General features: G+C 34.8%; 1 non-coding gene and 1 pseudogene across 1 annotated transcript; one reads left to right on the plus strand and one right to left on the minus strand.

Moving 5' to 3' along the window:
• Positions 1-941: 941 nt before the first annotated feature.
• On the plus strand, positions 942-1,041 carry LOC124972739 (uncharacterized; annotated as a pseudogene).
• Positions 1,042-3,080: 2,039 nt separating this feature from the next.
• On the minus strand, positions 3,081-3,183 carry LOC124972706 (U6 spliceosomal RNA). Its single transcript, XR_007106500.1, has one exon. It is a non-coding gene; the product is annotated as a U6 spliceosomal RNA (small nuclear RNA).
• Between the last annotated feature and the right edge of the window lie 12,897 nt (positions 3,184-16,080).

Raw genomic sequence — 16,080 nt, forward strand, 5'->3', positions numbered from 1 at the left:
AATAAATCATCCTAAACTTAGATTTAAACTTTTTAAAATACTTATTTATTTTATAAGCAGTAATAGTTCATATAAAGAGAGAGAAGGAAAACGCTTCAAAATGCCAAAAGGTGTTGTGGAAATGCAATATCTTAAATTAGAATGAATAAATGGGAAAGAAAAAAGAAGGGTAAACATTTAGCATACATTATATCAAGTAGGTATTAGCTTAGATATGCAATATACACAAAACAAAAAGAAATATTACCATGACTTAGGCTAGCCTCTTTATTCATCAAGCTCAACTATTGGTAATCACCCAAAATAAAGCTTTATATTTCTTCTGGTGCCCAAGTAAACTGTTTACCATTCTCAGCTGCAATATTTCCAGGCTCTGAAAAGGTCTGGTGTTCTTATTTTCACAGCATCCTGACAAGGGCTAGCAGTTTTCTCCAATGACACTACCATACCTAAAAATCTTTAGTGGTCAAGTTCTCCTTCCCTCTCCTTTCTACAGGTTTCAAAAGCTGTTAACTATTCTCTTCTCCCCTTTCTGGAAACAACTCCCTTTCTTAAGGCTGCTAATTAGATTTGGAGGAAAGTGGCAGTGCAAAGTCCACTTTTCTTCAATATTCAGGGGGAAAAAAGCTTTTTGGTTCAGTCCTCCTTCCATTTATTTTCTTCTTAAATGCCTGACCTCGAATCAGGGAACAGCTTCTTTTGGCAGCCAAGTTACCACCTCATTCACTTAACTTCACTTCTTCTAGATGAATGGCTCATATCCATAGAAAAAGCTTTCATTATCATACTGCTTCAGGTTGAATATTTTACAACCTGCTACAGACTTCTATAGCCCTACTTTTAATGCAGACTGCTTTGAAAACATGCTTTGACCTTTCCCCTCAAAATGTTTTAAAAGACATTTAAATATGACAGACCAGTTTTAGTTAGAGAATAATGCAGTTCTCTCTTGTGTGGCACATGTCCTAAATTTGGAACAATAAGGAGAAGATTAGAAGAGCAAGAATGACACGTCAATTCACAAAGAAGCCATATATTCTTTTTTCCTTACTGGGCTAGGAAGTGTCTGCCCTAAATCAATCAGTTCCATCATATGCAGTGGTAAAACATTACAGATGTATTCCCATTAAAATCAGGAGCAAGATAAAAAGACCTACTATCACTATTATAATTAATATTTTTATTCCTTAGCCAGTACAATAAAGCAGGAAGCAGAAATACTGGAAATCAAGAGACTCAATTAATATCTACAAATAAGATACTTTCCTAACCCAGGGGAATCAAAATGAAATGCATTTAAAATGTGAGTTTAAAAGTTTACCAGCTCCCCTAAACATTTCAGTAATCAGTTAGAAAACAGTGGAGAACCCATTGACTGTAACACCAAAAATATGGTTAAGATAAAAATTTTTGTTTTGTTAATTCCCTTAAAACAGTTTTAATAAAATTTATAAGAAAAATCACAAAGATGGGGCTGGGAGTATAGTGGGTAACTAAGTAGTAAAGTGCAGGTTTAGCACACATGAGACCCTGGGTTCCATTTTTAGAACCAGAAAGAAAGAAAAAAGAACAAGAAAAGAAAAAGATTCCAAATATTTTGTAATTTGATGAAGTAATTTTAAACTTTATTCTAAAGAATACCTAGCCAGGAACAAATATTTTCTGAAGAAGAAGACTAATGAGGAGGATTCATTGTAACAATAAAATCTGGTTCAAAATTACAATATGGTGACTAAAGCAGTATTGTACTGGCACATGGCTTAAAAAAACAAAACAAAACAAAAAAATCAAAAGCAACAACAAAAACCCAAATAAATGTACCAAATTGTAAAGCTCCAAAATAGTGAAATAGAACTTAATGTGTTTCCCTACAAGTTAAGGCATATGCCATTTTGGACCTGTGTTAGCACAGTGATAAAAGGATTTGTGTTGTGGCAGCTGTTGCTATTCTGCTGAGTTCCTGGATTATTTTGAACAGAACCCTGCCAGATAGAGTCCTTGACAGTCTTCTAGAAGCTCCTAGGGAAAGTTAGTGGGCATGGTTTTCATAGACCAAGGATTTCTTCTAATGTTTCCTTCTCTTTCCTTTTGAACGTGTATGCAACAAGGATTGAATTGCTTGTTTTGGCAGATGGATTTAAATACTTAGAAGGTAGCACTACCTCTGGATTTTCCTTTTGTAGGTGTCAGGTTAAAATAATGACATATCATATTTCTACTCTTTGATCTAAAGAGCAGTTTTAACGTAATTTCAAAATTCTACTTCCCTGAAGTGATTACCTCAGTTTGCACATTTATTAATGTAACATCATAATCTTATCTTTTGGCAAGCTTCATTTTAAAAGCAAAGGAGACAAATGAATCTCAATTGCCTATCCTTAGTGCTACTCTATAGTGTATATGGAACCAAATATGTATGTGTACCTTTTCCTTCTTTCTTTCTTTCCTTCTTCCTTCCTTCCTTCCTTCCTTCCTTCCTTCCTTCCTTCCTTCCTTCCTTCCTTCCTTCCTCTCTCCCTCCCTCCCTCTCTCTCTCTCTCTTTCTTTCTTTTTTTCCTTCTTTCTTTCTGTCTTTCATACTTGGGATTGATCTCAGGGTCTTGCTTTTGTTAGGCAAATGTTCTACCACTGAGCTATAACCTCAGTCCTGTAACTTTTTAAAAATTAACTTAAAATATATGAAATTATATTTGTTTAGGAAAACAAAATTGTTCTCAACCAGTAAGAACTAGATTGAAGAGAAAGCATTTCTTTTCTTTCCACATTTTATTTTGTGTTATAGTTGTATGTAATGATGGGATTTGATGTTACATATTTGTACGTGCACACAATATAACAATATAATTTGGCCAATATTGCTCCCCAGCACTTCCCCTATCCTTTCCCATCCCCAACTCCCTAGTCCCTTTCCTCTACTGATCTCCCTTTGAATTTCATGAGCTCTTACTGAACTTTCTTATCCTTTTTTCCCTTTAGCATCTACATATGAGAGAAAGTTTATGACCCTTGAACTTTTGAGTTTGGCTTATATTACTTAGTATAATGGTCTCTAGTTCCATCCATTTTCCTGCAGATGACATATAAATATGGAACACTTCACAAATTTGCATGTCATCCTTATGCAGGGGCCATGCCAATCTCTTCAGTATCATTCGTATTTTAGTATATGTACTGTTGAAGCAAGTTGAAGAAAACATTTTAAAAATCATTTATGTTTCTTTTTGTAAATTGAAGGTACCAAGAAATATGTTGATACCATCTAATACATTTCTTTCAAAAGCTTGTTGTGCTCAAGTTTATAATTATGAATGAAATCAGGTTCTTCCTTTCAGCTGGCCAATTTTGTCTTATTTTCCTGGTTTAAATAAAACTAATTTTGGCAACGAATTTTCTATTTATCACTCATTTAATAGAGGAATATTTTTTGATTTGTTTCCTATGTACCAGTGTCTATACTAGGCTTTACATTGTTAGAATAAAATAAGTGTATTTTTCCTAGCTCTCATGAAGTCTTTAGTAGAGAGATATTAGATAATTAACTGGTCAAATAGATACATAATTACAAATATTGGTAAATTCTACAGAAGAAACAAATAGATACACAAAGAGAAAACAACTGGAATTGTATACTTTAATTTGGTTGTTTAGCTTAGGTGAAAGGAAAGCTTTCTCCAAGGAGTCAACCATGCAGAGGGTGGGTGGAAGAATGTTCTAGGAAGAAAGAACATTCTCTAGGGGAGATGTAAAGCATTCTAGAGTAGCTGAAAGTTCAGTGTGGCTAAAGATTGGAGTGAGAGCTAGACATTAGCATGAGAAGAGATGGGAATGGCAGGTAGGAACCAGACAATGTAGGGCTTTGAAGTCTTTAAATTTTGCATGTTACTAGAAATGTGAAGGAGAGTCATTATAAGGTCTTAAGCAGGGGAACAATATGATCATATTAATTTTTTTGTTACATTGGGTATTGAACCCAGGGGTGCTCTACCACTGAGGTACATCCCCAGTTCTTTTGTCTTTGAACTTGAGATCCTTATGCTTCAACCTCCCAAGCCACTGGGTTTACAGGTGTGCACCACCATGCCTGGCATGATTTAAATTTTTTTGGTAATCATTTTGGCTTCAATGTGGGCAAGAATAGATCAGGGGAAGAACCAATACTGGCAGAAGTCAGCTATTGTTTCTGAGTAATGAGTCATGCCCAAATTACCAAATGAGCCCTTCTAAGACAAAACATTTTGATCTCAAACTACCATGTTTGTTGCATCCACATTATACCCATAGTGACTCTCTTTAAATACTTATGTATATAGTTTTATAGTATTACACAAACTACTCATCTGTGACAACATGCTACTTTACCTTTGCCTATGAAATACATTAAATGTAACATTCTATTGAAAGTTGCATTTCTTAACTATCTTTTATTTTGAAGGTCAAGTTTGCATGTTATTTCTTTGGTTATGCATAATTGTGAATAAATAATGAAGGATGTCATATCAATTTACTCTAGATTCAGTTCCTCAGATCCTACCCAAGGGAAAAATGCATCAAAGAGTTGAGAAGGAGTTTCTGTGATATCTATTCATACTAAGCAATTCTGGGTGTTGTTTCTTTGCCAGTTTTTTTTTTTTAATCCAGCTGTTTATGTGTTAACAAAGTATTGAGAATAGATAAAAGTCAACGTGATTTTCTAAAATTTTAATAGAATGACAAATGTGGCTATAAAGAAACATTAACTTTGTTAGAAGTTGTTTTACGTAATGGTTGCACAAAGAATTTTTGGCATCAAAAAATTGTGGTCATGGTTTCTACGAGTTTGCCTCCTGGGGACATGGAGAAACCAGCATATCTGGTAACCTGGAATGTCCTGGCTATCCATTGGGCTGAGGGCATGCCAGTGATCTCTACTCTGAGAATGAACCAAGGACAAGTGGAACTTGGTGAGTATTCCTGAAAAGAGCACAGAGCTCTTCAAAAGGAAGAGGTAAGTAGTCTCTGATAAATTTGAGGAAACTAAAATGGCTAGAACATTACGAAAAGAAGTTAAGTTGGGTGGCAGAACCTGTCTGAAATGAATGGAACAGGAATTAGGGTTGATAACCTACAACTGAAAAAAAAAATCTTTGAGACCTAGTATGAATTCCTCTTCCTTTTGAGGCATACCAAGAACTGAGTGAGACCTGAATGAGGTTGGACTTAAGAGAATTAGGGCATTAGCCAAGTGGAAATTTGCAACAGTCAAGGATCAGAGTGGAGGAAATGAAGACTTCATGTTCAGAAAGTTATGAGAAATAAGCTCTAACAGAAACCAAGGGATGTGGTGTCATCTGAAATCTATCACAGATTAAAAGCCTGAATGGGTTATTCTACCAAACCTTTGTTGCCCTAGAAAGAATGAGGTGAAGGAAAGAAACTTGGATTGTTTTGACTGCATTAGTCAAACTGAGCTGAAGTGAACTTTATGTTAGAATAACAAGTTTACTCTGAGATGTTATCACTGTATTTCTGATTGTGTTTTATTGTCTTTTAGTTTTCTTATGAAAGCTCTGGTTACAACGAATCAATCTTATCTTACTGAACCCACAGTAAAGGGACTTTCTAGATATCCGTCAAGATAGATGGGAAGAGACCTTTGTACCCTGTACGACCTGTAGAAGTAGCAGAAGCCATCCAGAATTGGGTAGTGAGGCTGGGTAGATGGGTGTCATAAAACTAACAAAAATTTTCAGACAACTGTGGATATGAAGGTTTTCCTTCCGGGGTCATTTTGTCACCGCACTTCAAAATCAAACTGACCTTTGAAATGCAGAAAATCATGGGTGTTTTGAATAAAAATGAAAGGAAAAGTTCAGAGCAGAAAGGCCATGAACCTCTCTCTCATCTTGCTTTAAAAGAAACCCTAAACGAAAAAGATCAGCTTTTAGGGAGAAGTGACTACTGTGGCTGTGAAATTCCTAACCACAGGACAAGTGAGGAACATTTGGAAGGAATATGTGAGTAGAGGCAAAAGCAAAACCACTCAAATCTATTTGGGGTTTTAAAAGACCATTGATACTTTTGCAGGGCAAAGGGAGGAGAATTTGCTGGATTTGATCAATTGCTGTCTTATACAAACAGTCTGAAATGAAACAGTGAGATTGTTTTGGGTATTAAGATGCCCCATGGCCAGCTTATTCACTTTTTTCCTTCTTGAAACACAGGAACTTGAATGCCAGACTCTGGTGTTAATTGTAAATAAAGACTACAAACTTCACAACTAGTCACATTTATATTTTTTACATAGTTCACAGCTTGGCGTATCCAAATATACTACAAATATTTTGGTAATACTTTTTCTACAAAGACAAATAAGTTCCTAACAATCATCTATTTTATATGTACCTAAAAAGGAAATATTTCAGCTTGCACCTTATGGATCCTTTCTGAAATTGCCACAGAATGCCAATTTATATGCTAATCAGAAAAATGCAAATGTAGTTTATTATTTGAGGAATTACAATGGGTCTGGTATCCAGTTTGGTCAGTATATTAAAAAAAGGTGGCAAATGTCTTATAATTAAGACTGTCATAGTTGGTTTCTAACATTGTGAACACTTCTCTGAAATTAGTGTCCCTTACATTTGTGTACAATGTATATTCCTATATGCCGAAACTGCTCAGTGAATTGACAATAAAGATGTCATGTACTCATATGAGGAAACCAAAGATAGCTACATGACATTGGGATGATAGAGTATTGCTGGGAATTGTGCATAGCTTTAGGAGTCAGGAGATTTTGGGAAAAGTCCAGGTTGACACTAAATTATCACAGGTAAACATGAACAGGATAATTTGGGGCTTAGATAGGTCATTTTCCAAGGATGTGCGGAGAGCCCTGAAATTCCCTGGAGACATCTTAAAGCTAACTGGTGGTTAAGAAAGAATGATTAGGATGTTCTAGATGACCCTTCAATTAAAGTAGCTCTTTTTTATTTGTTTAACAAATTGATCTTCTATGTAAGATTTAATTTGGATCTAGGTTTCTCTGGGCTCTGTTATGGTCTGAATGTTTATGCTCCCCCTAAATTCATGTGTTGAAATCCTATTCCTCAAAGCAATGGGAGTTAGGGAGGGATTAGGGCCCTATAAAAGAGACCCCAGAAAGATTTTTGCCTTTTCAATATGTGAGGACACAGCAAGAAGGCATCAGCTATGAACCAGAAAATGGACCCTCACCAGATACCAAATCTGTCAATGACTCCATTTTAGGCTTCTCAATGTCCAGAATGGTGAGAAATGTCTTTTGTTTATAATGTATCCAGTCTCTGGTCCTTCGTTATATCAGTCTGAAGGGACTAAGACAGGTGCCCCCCAAATCACTGTATGAAGTGTTCCTCCTGCTAAGATGCGTTCATGCTCTACCACTTTTTAACATTCTGATTCAAATTGACATCATATAATCATTTAAAATCGCAATCACTTGAATATTGGAACTATCCATTCCATAAGGCCAGTGGACTATTTTCCTCTTAATCCTTTAAGATACAACTGTGTTCACAATCTCTGTGACAATGGGCAGTTCAGATGTTTCTTGCTTGTTCACTGTCAGGTAGTGAGAGATCCCTTCTACTTCCCCCTTAGTTCTTATGTGGGTTCTTTGGCTGGATCTAGGAACCTAACTAATATAAAAGCCAATTAACAAAAGAAAAATACAAAAGATGTATTATTTTTACATGTGCATGGGCATCTTCTCAAGAAAGTGAAGTCCAAAGAAATGACCCAAGAATGATGCTTTAATACATTTTAGGCAAAGAATAATAAATATATTAAGGAATGACACAACAAATAGATATCTGGACTAGGGTAGTAAATTCTAGGGAGGTTACTAAAAGATACAGGGGATGTAGAAGCTTGTGGAAGATAAGGGTTTCTTCAGTTTGTTTATTCAGGTTCACTATAGCACTGATGACAAGTCTCTGGTGATCAAGACTATTTTCCAGCCTTGGTATGTGAAGGACATCCCTCCCCAAAGAGACTTTATGGCCTGCTGCCTGTAGGAAAACACATTCCTCAAGTGATTTCTTCAGCTTCAAGTAATCAATATACCAATTTGGCATATTTTGAGATGGCAGGTCTTTAACTCCTTCATCACTACACAGTGACTTAACCTTACCATATTCTTTACCAAATCATCTTTGCCTCTTTTCTTTCCTGTTGCCATGATTGACACACCAGCTGACAGTGTTATGAATAGGAAGGTTTGGGCAGAGTGACTGTCAGAAATATTTTTACCGTGTGAAAGGACGTTCGTGGAATGTTATGGCATCATTGCCTCCTGCCCCTCAGAGAATGTGGCATTGAGTATTGGGCTCTTGCCACTGTACCCGGCTTACCAAAGTGTGTTCCTGGCCTCATTGTACATTACAAAGTACTTAAGTAATATCCTCACCTTATCTATTGTAATGTATTTATTTTCATATTCTTCCTTATGCCTCAATTTAGATTTTAATTTTGACTTAGATATTATTTAGCTAAAGTCCTCAAAATACTTTGGTAAATGCTATTACCAGAATTAGAACATCCCCCCTGACTTGCAGTGAGATTTGTGCTAAAGTTCACAATGTGAATTTGATAGCTCTAAACATGAGATATGTGCTTGCTGTGTTTACTGAAATCCCTCAGTCCCCTATCACTTTCCTTAGATTTCAAAGTTATGGAATTGTCCAGTATGTTTGCTCAGAATGACCTGATGTGACTCAAGTGTTATTCTGGGCATGATGCTGTTGCCAATTACATTGGTCCACATGCTTTAATATGATTTGCATTACCAATATAAATGACTTGACTGCATATGATTCCTTTGTATTTTCTATTGTAATTACATTCTATTCCTTTTCAGACATTTCATTAAGTCAGATTATAATATGACATCTTGATACAATGCAGTTTTAAGTGGATCCTCTCTCAGTGCTTTAATTTTAAACATGCCATATCTTAAATTGGGGGCATGCTTTAGTTGCAAATTTATTAACCTCTTACATATCTTGGGTTGTGTTCAAAATTGTTTTTAAGTTCCTACATACCAAGCTAGAGTAAGCATGCCATTAACTGAAAAATATTCCTACTTTTTAAATTCATTCATTTTGGGGAGCAATGTATGTCTTAACATGACTCTGAGTAAGGAATTTCTAGAAAAGGTATTGACATGGTTTAGACACCAGTTTCTAGCTAGTTTTTCTCATAGGTGGCTGTGTATGTTGTGAGATTTGATGACTCTTACCTTTAAAAATATTCCCCTCACTAGCTTATTTAAAATTAGGAAGTTGATCCTCATAGTCTTTGGTCTGTATGAGTAGTTTCTTGAAATGCAAATTGGATAGTATATCAATTATTACCTGTCATTAACATCCTAGTACAGATTTACTTAAAAGATATCTGATAATTAGTTGAAAAGGACCACCAGAGTAACTTTACCACCAGAGTAACTTTCAGACTATTTTAGAGAGTGGGGTGTTCTTGATGTGAGTATCTAGGATACAATACTATAACATCTTCCTCCTTTCACAGTTTCCTTTCATTGCCTAATATTCTCAGTGTTTCCCCCTTTCATCCAGGCAATTCTATTAAACTTTTCCCACAAAAGTGATCTCATTAAAATAGATTTTACCTTGTCGGCCCTCTGGTGGGAGGGAGGGAGCCTAGGACAGATTCTGTAGCTTCTTATGGAAAGTCCTTGAAAACCATTCTCAATATTATTTTCCATACACTCTTTTTTGCTTTAGTCCTTTATCTTGATTGAACACAACCTCTCAAACTTCCTCTGTGCAAGGCTTCTGGAGAGAAAAAAATGTTAATTAAAACCTTTTAAGTCTGAAAAGAACTTTATTCTACCATTAACATTGAATGGGTATAAGCTTCTAAATTGGAAAAAATTGGTCCATATATTTTTTTTGAGGGGGGTTACCAGGCATTGAACTCAGAAATACTCAACCACTGAGTCACATCCCCAGCCCTTTTTTGTATTTTATTTAAAGACAGAGTCTCGCTGAGCTGCTTTGTGCCTTGCTGTTGCTGAGGCTGTCTTTGAACTCACTGTCCTCCTGCCTCAGTCTCCCAAGCTGCTGGGATTACAGGGGTGCACCACCATGCCTGGCATGGTGTATACTTTTAAAAGTATTGGTTCATTGGTTTACAATTTCTAATGCTGCTGTTGAGTCAATGTTGTCATTTTGATTCCATGGTATTCTGAAATTTTACTATAATTTGTTCTGATGAGTCTGGTTTTATTCATTACATTAGGCACTTGAAGGCCCTTCCAGTTTGAGAATTCATACTTTACAGTTCTGGAAAAATTTCTTGCAATCTCGGATAATTGCCCTTTGTCTGTTTCTCTATTCTCTATACATGTTATCATCTAGATGTTGGACATTCTAGACTGAACCTCAGATTATCTCTTCTTATTTTCCATCTTTTTCTCTTTATTCTATCTTCCAAGAGGTTTCTTCCAATTTATATTCCAACACTAATATTTTTATTTCATCTTTAATTTCCAAGACTTTTTTCTTCATTCTCTGAATCTTAATCTCCTCCTCTTCCTCCTCCTCCTTCTCCTTTATAGCCAATTGTGCATGAATGCTGAGTATTCTCATATTAAAGGTAAGATTTAAAAAATATTCTTTGGTTTCTGGCATTGCCTTTGTTTCTGACAAGTTCCCCTTTTCTGTTTTATTGTTTTTCTCTCATTCCTCAATATGTCCCCACAACATTATTATTATTATTTTTTTGTAGTACAGTGGATTGAACCCAGGGACAATTTACCACTGAGCTACATCCCCAACCCTTTTATTTTTTTATTTTGAGACAGGGTCTCACTAAATTACTGGGGTTGACCTCGAACTTGTGACATTCTTGCCTCAGCCTCCTGAGTTACTTGGATTACAGGTGTGTGCCACCACACTAGGCTTGTTTTTCCTTCTTGGTAGAATAACAAGACACTGAGAAGTTGATTAGAAGTTCTGTGTGTATGAATAGGCCCTGTTATATGGTAAATTTCCCTTTAAGTTGAGAAAACTAAACTTTCTCACTGGGATTATCCAAAATGTCATTATATTTAGCTCTTTCTGTTGGACAATTTAATTTCCCCAGATAGAAGTAGTCCAGTTTCCTTAGGATGCTACAATTATGGCTTTCAGTGTTCTGGGGTGCAAGAGAGGAGTGGGTGCAGTCTAAAGATTGAATAACTTAATATGCAGACTTTATATGCCCATTTTCAGTGTGGCAACTCACACCAGTTCTTACATAAAATTTTCCAGCAAAGAAAAATCTCCAGTTTTGTACATGCATTAGCAAAGGGAAGTTACTCAAGGAGTGTGTGAACAAATTTGGGGAATGTGCTCTAAACTCTTTATACCAAATGCCAACCTATCTTTCTGATTTCAGTCCTACCCACTCCCCACCTCAAAAGATTCTTGATGCCTCCAAATCTTCAGACTTTCCGAGGTTCTGCAGCATGAATTGCCTTGATTTTGTTGGCTTCTCCCCAGTTTCAGGCTTAGGTTTCGGTATTATCTGCTCGGCTAAGTCAGTTACCACCTGTCCATCTACTTTTCAACTTATAAAATGTGTGTTGACATTTCTTTTCTACTGTCATCTTTTTTCATGTTCTCTTTGTCCTTTTAGGTTTTGTGACTTGCTTTTCCTTTTCTTTTTTTTTAAAGGTTCCTTTTGCTATTCTAGTGAGGTTTTAGGAGTGAGTGAAGAGAAGTGCATTACTTAATATGCTATGCTTAAATGGAGGTCCCTTTATTAACTTTAGTATGATATTCCATAGTATGTATGGACCAACCAGTGATATACAAAATATTTCATATCCTTTAGGACCTGAGCCCCAACCAATCAGAATGGGCATCAATCATTGTAGTAAATAGAGGCCTTGAATCCCCTGCTGTGCAAGGGTTACACCTTTAGTTGCTAGATTATGTGCAGGTTCAAGGTATCTGGTGGAAAAAACTGAGCTGACAAGAGTGCTAGATGATTTTGCTCAGTGTTGATAATTAAAGCAGAAATATTAATGGATCATTCTGGAAGTATGTCATTATTTTATTAACCAATTTACCTTAATTTGTGCATGCTGGAAAAATGGCAATCAGAGATGTGCAATAATCTATTTAATGAATCCTCTACAGATGAAAAATTTTATTTCCAGTTTTTGTTTAGGTGAGACTGGTGGCTCCTTACTAGAATGATAAGAGACTACTTTGAACAACTTTGAGCTCATAAGTTTGAAGAACTAGAAAATGGACCCATTTTTGAAAATCATAAGCTACAAAATCTAGACCAAGATAAGATCAATTCTATACTATCTTTTTCAGAAAACAGAATACCAATTAGTGCTATGAAGATAGTATTAACCTGTTACCAAAACGAGACCATGACATCACCACAAAAGAAAACAACAGACCAATATCCTTATGAATATAGGTGCAAAAATCCTCAACAAAATACTAACAAACAAATCCAGGAACATATGCAAATGACTACATACCATGATCAAGTGAATTATGTCCCAGGAATACAAGTATGTTCAATATGCAAAAATAAATCAATATAGTATACTATATTCAGAGAATAAAGAACAAAAACCACATGATCGTATCAATAGACACAGAAAGAAACATTGAAAAGAATTCAACACCCATTCATGACAAAAATTCAGAAAAGTACATATAGGGAGGAACATCCTCATCTTGAGGAAGAACATGTATAAAATCCCTACAGCTAACATTATACTTATTAGTGAGAGATTGAATGAGTTTGCTCTAATATCATGAACAAATGTAGAGATGGTTATTCTCACCATGCTTATTCAACATATTTCTGGAAATTCTATGCAACATGATAAGGCCAGAAAAGGAAATAAATATCATGCAGACCAGAAAGGAAGAAGTAAATCTGTCCCTCATTGCAGATGACATGTTTGTCTATGTTGGAGATCTCAGAGAACTCCTAGAACTAATAAGTGAATTCAGCAATGTCTCAAGACATAAGATAAATATATAAAATGTATTTGTATTCCTTTATACTAACAGTGAACATATGGACACCAAAATGAAAAATCTAACAATATATGCAGTCATTGAAAATAAAGAAGCATGCAGGTATAAATCTAACAAAATGTACAAATTTTGTATGCTGAAACACAGAGGAGAGACTCAAAGAAAATCTAAATAAACAGATACATTATCTCGTTCATGGATTGAAAGACTCCACAAAGTTGTTAATTTTCTCCAAGTTAATATACAGGTTTAACTTGATTCCTATCAAAATCCCAGAAAGAATTTTTGTGGATATAGATGAGATTATTCTAAAATTTACATGGGGGAAATAGCTAAAACATTTTTGAAAAGATGAAAAATGTGGGAGGAATCAGTCTACCCAGTTTCAAGGTTTATTATATGGCTACCATAATTAAAACTGTGCAATATTGATGGAGTGATAGATAAATAGAACAATGGACCATAATAGAGAACTCAGAAATAAATTCACACAAATATGTCCAATGATTTTTGACAAAGATGTAAAACCAATTAGATGGAGGAAAGATAATTTGTTCAACAAATGGTGCTGAAGTAATTGGATAGCCATAGAACAAAATAAATAAATAAATAACCTTGAACAAAGCCTAACACCTTACTGTAACTGTTAGCTTAACATAGATCATGGACATTTTACTTATTTATTTGATACTGGGGATTGAACCCAGGGGCACTGACTACTAAGCTACACCCCCAAATCTTTTTTGTAGTTTTTATTTTGAGATAGGGTCACTCTCACTTGTTCAGGTGTCCTCAAACTTTGGATCCTTTGGCCTCAGACTCCCAGGTAGCTGAGATTACAGATGCATACCACTGTACCCAGCTATTAAAATGTAAACTTCAAAACTTTTTGAAAAATAAAAGAGAAAAATCTTTGGTGTGTAAGGATAGGCAGAGTTCTTAGATTTTATATCCAAAGTATAATCCATAAAAGAAAAATTGATAAATTGGGCTTCATCAAATTTCAAACTTTAAATGAAAACTGTAGACTGTGAGAAAAATTTTTCAAACCATATATTTTCAAAGGACTCATACTATCATCTATAAAAAGGCCTCAAAACTCTACAGTAAAAAAAATCCCCAGTAGAAAATGGGCAAAAGACAGGAAAAGACATTTCATGAAAGAAGATATTAGAAATGACAAACAAGAACATGAGAAAATGTTCAATGTCATTAACCATCTGAGAAATGCAAATAAAACCCTGAGATATCACTACATACTTAACAGAAAGGTTAAAAAAAGGGGCCGGTAATGCAACTCAGTGGTAGAGCATTTGCCTAGCATACAGGAGGTCCTGGGCTCAATCCTCAGCACTATAAAAAATAAAAATTTAAAAGATCTAAATATTGAATATTAAAAAAAAGATTTTATCCAATGAAGATTCCATTTATAGCACTTAGACTACCTGAAATAATGTATTTTGTTGATTCAACTTTAAAAGGGCAATAAAATTACTATATTGGAGGTGAGGGACTCAGATGTTCCGGGTGCTTAAAGTTTCTTTCCTACATGAATATTTATACATATGCACATTCAGAGTACCATAATTTAAAATGGGAAAACTGGAAAACTTCATCTTCTAATAATCAGTATTAGTTACAGTACATTACTTGATCAATAGTTTACAACCATACAAAGTCACATTTACGGGAATATTTTATACGAACTAGATAGTGATAATGATTTTTAAAAAATTACATTATAAAGCTATAAAATAAATTCAATTTTTGTAAAATCAAAATGGGAATATAATTATTTAGGTATGTCTGAAAATCTGGTTTAAAAAGCATTAAATTTCTCTTTTTCAAACTTTCTATAATGCTAACATATGAATCCTATAAATGGGACAAAACTAAGTTTAAAAAAATTTTTAAATGAACTCTTCCAATCTACATTAAAAGTGACAAAGCCATCTGTATAATTAAAACCTCAATTATTCAGAAACTTACACTTTCATAATGATGGAGAATAATAAAGCAAAAGTTCTTAAATTTATGAAGATGACAATACAGTTGGCCCTTCTTATCTGTGGTTTCCATATCTGTGCATGCAACCAACAACAGATAAAAAATATTTGGGAAAAAATAATTGCAGCCAAGAGTAGTAGCATTTTCCTGCAATCCCAGCTACTTGGAAGGCTGAGGCAGGAGGATATCTTAAGCTCATGAGTTGGAGACCAGCCAGGATAACATAATGAGAGTTCCATCTCAAAAAAAAAAAATTGTGCCTCCACTGAATATGTGCAGACTTTTTCCTTGCCATTATTCCCTATATAGTATAACAACTATTTACATAGAAATTGTACTAAGTTATTCTATTAAATAATGTAGGGATGATTTAAAGTATATGGAAAGATGTGTATGGGTTATATGCAAACACCACACCATTTCATGTAAGAATTTTTGGTATAGGGGAGGAATGTTGGAACCCATTCAAATGAACACCAAGGAGCAACTATAATGCAATATTAAAGTGCAGTCATAGTCTTATTTGTCTTAGAATAAATTTAATTCTAACAGTTGTATGTCTTATTTTAAATATATATGTCAATTTCTGTGAAACACAAACAGTAGATTTGGGCTTTCTTCTCTCAATTGTATGGCAATCAATTCACTTTATGTTTTTAAGAAAAGAAAAAAAGTGTATTTGTAGCTTGTACCACAGAACATACCACCATTTTAAGTATATAAAAAGTTAACAAAGGTTTTACATTTCCAGAAAATAACTTGGCAGAACAAATTAAAAGCTTTATAGTTTTCATATTAGTTGTCTCATTACTCCTTTTAGGATTGTATAAAAAGAAATATTCAGAAATACAGATATTGATGGGTAAAAATGTTAATTATGGCAATAATACACTTTAAAGAAAAGCAGCCTCTGGGCATGGTGGGACATTCCTGTAATCCCAGTCACTCAGGAGGCTGAGATAGGAGGATCACAAGTTTGAGGCCAGCTTCAGCAATTTAGTGAGGCCCTAAATAATTTAGTGAGGGGCTGGGGAGATAG

Source organism: Sciurus carolinensis, chromosome X, assembly GCF_902686445.1.
Source record: "Sciurus carolinensis chromosome X, mSciCar1.2, whole genome shotgun sequence".
Taxonomy (NCBI): domain Eukaryota; kingdom Metazoa; phylum Chordata; class Mammalia; order Rodentia; family Sciuridae; genus Sciurus; species Sciurus carolinensis.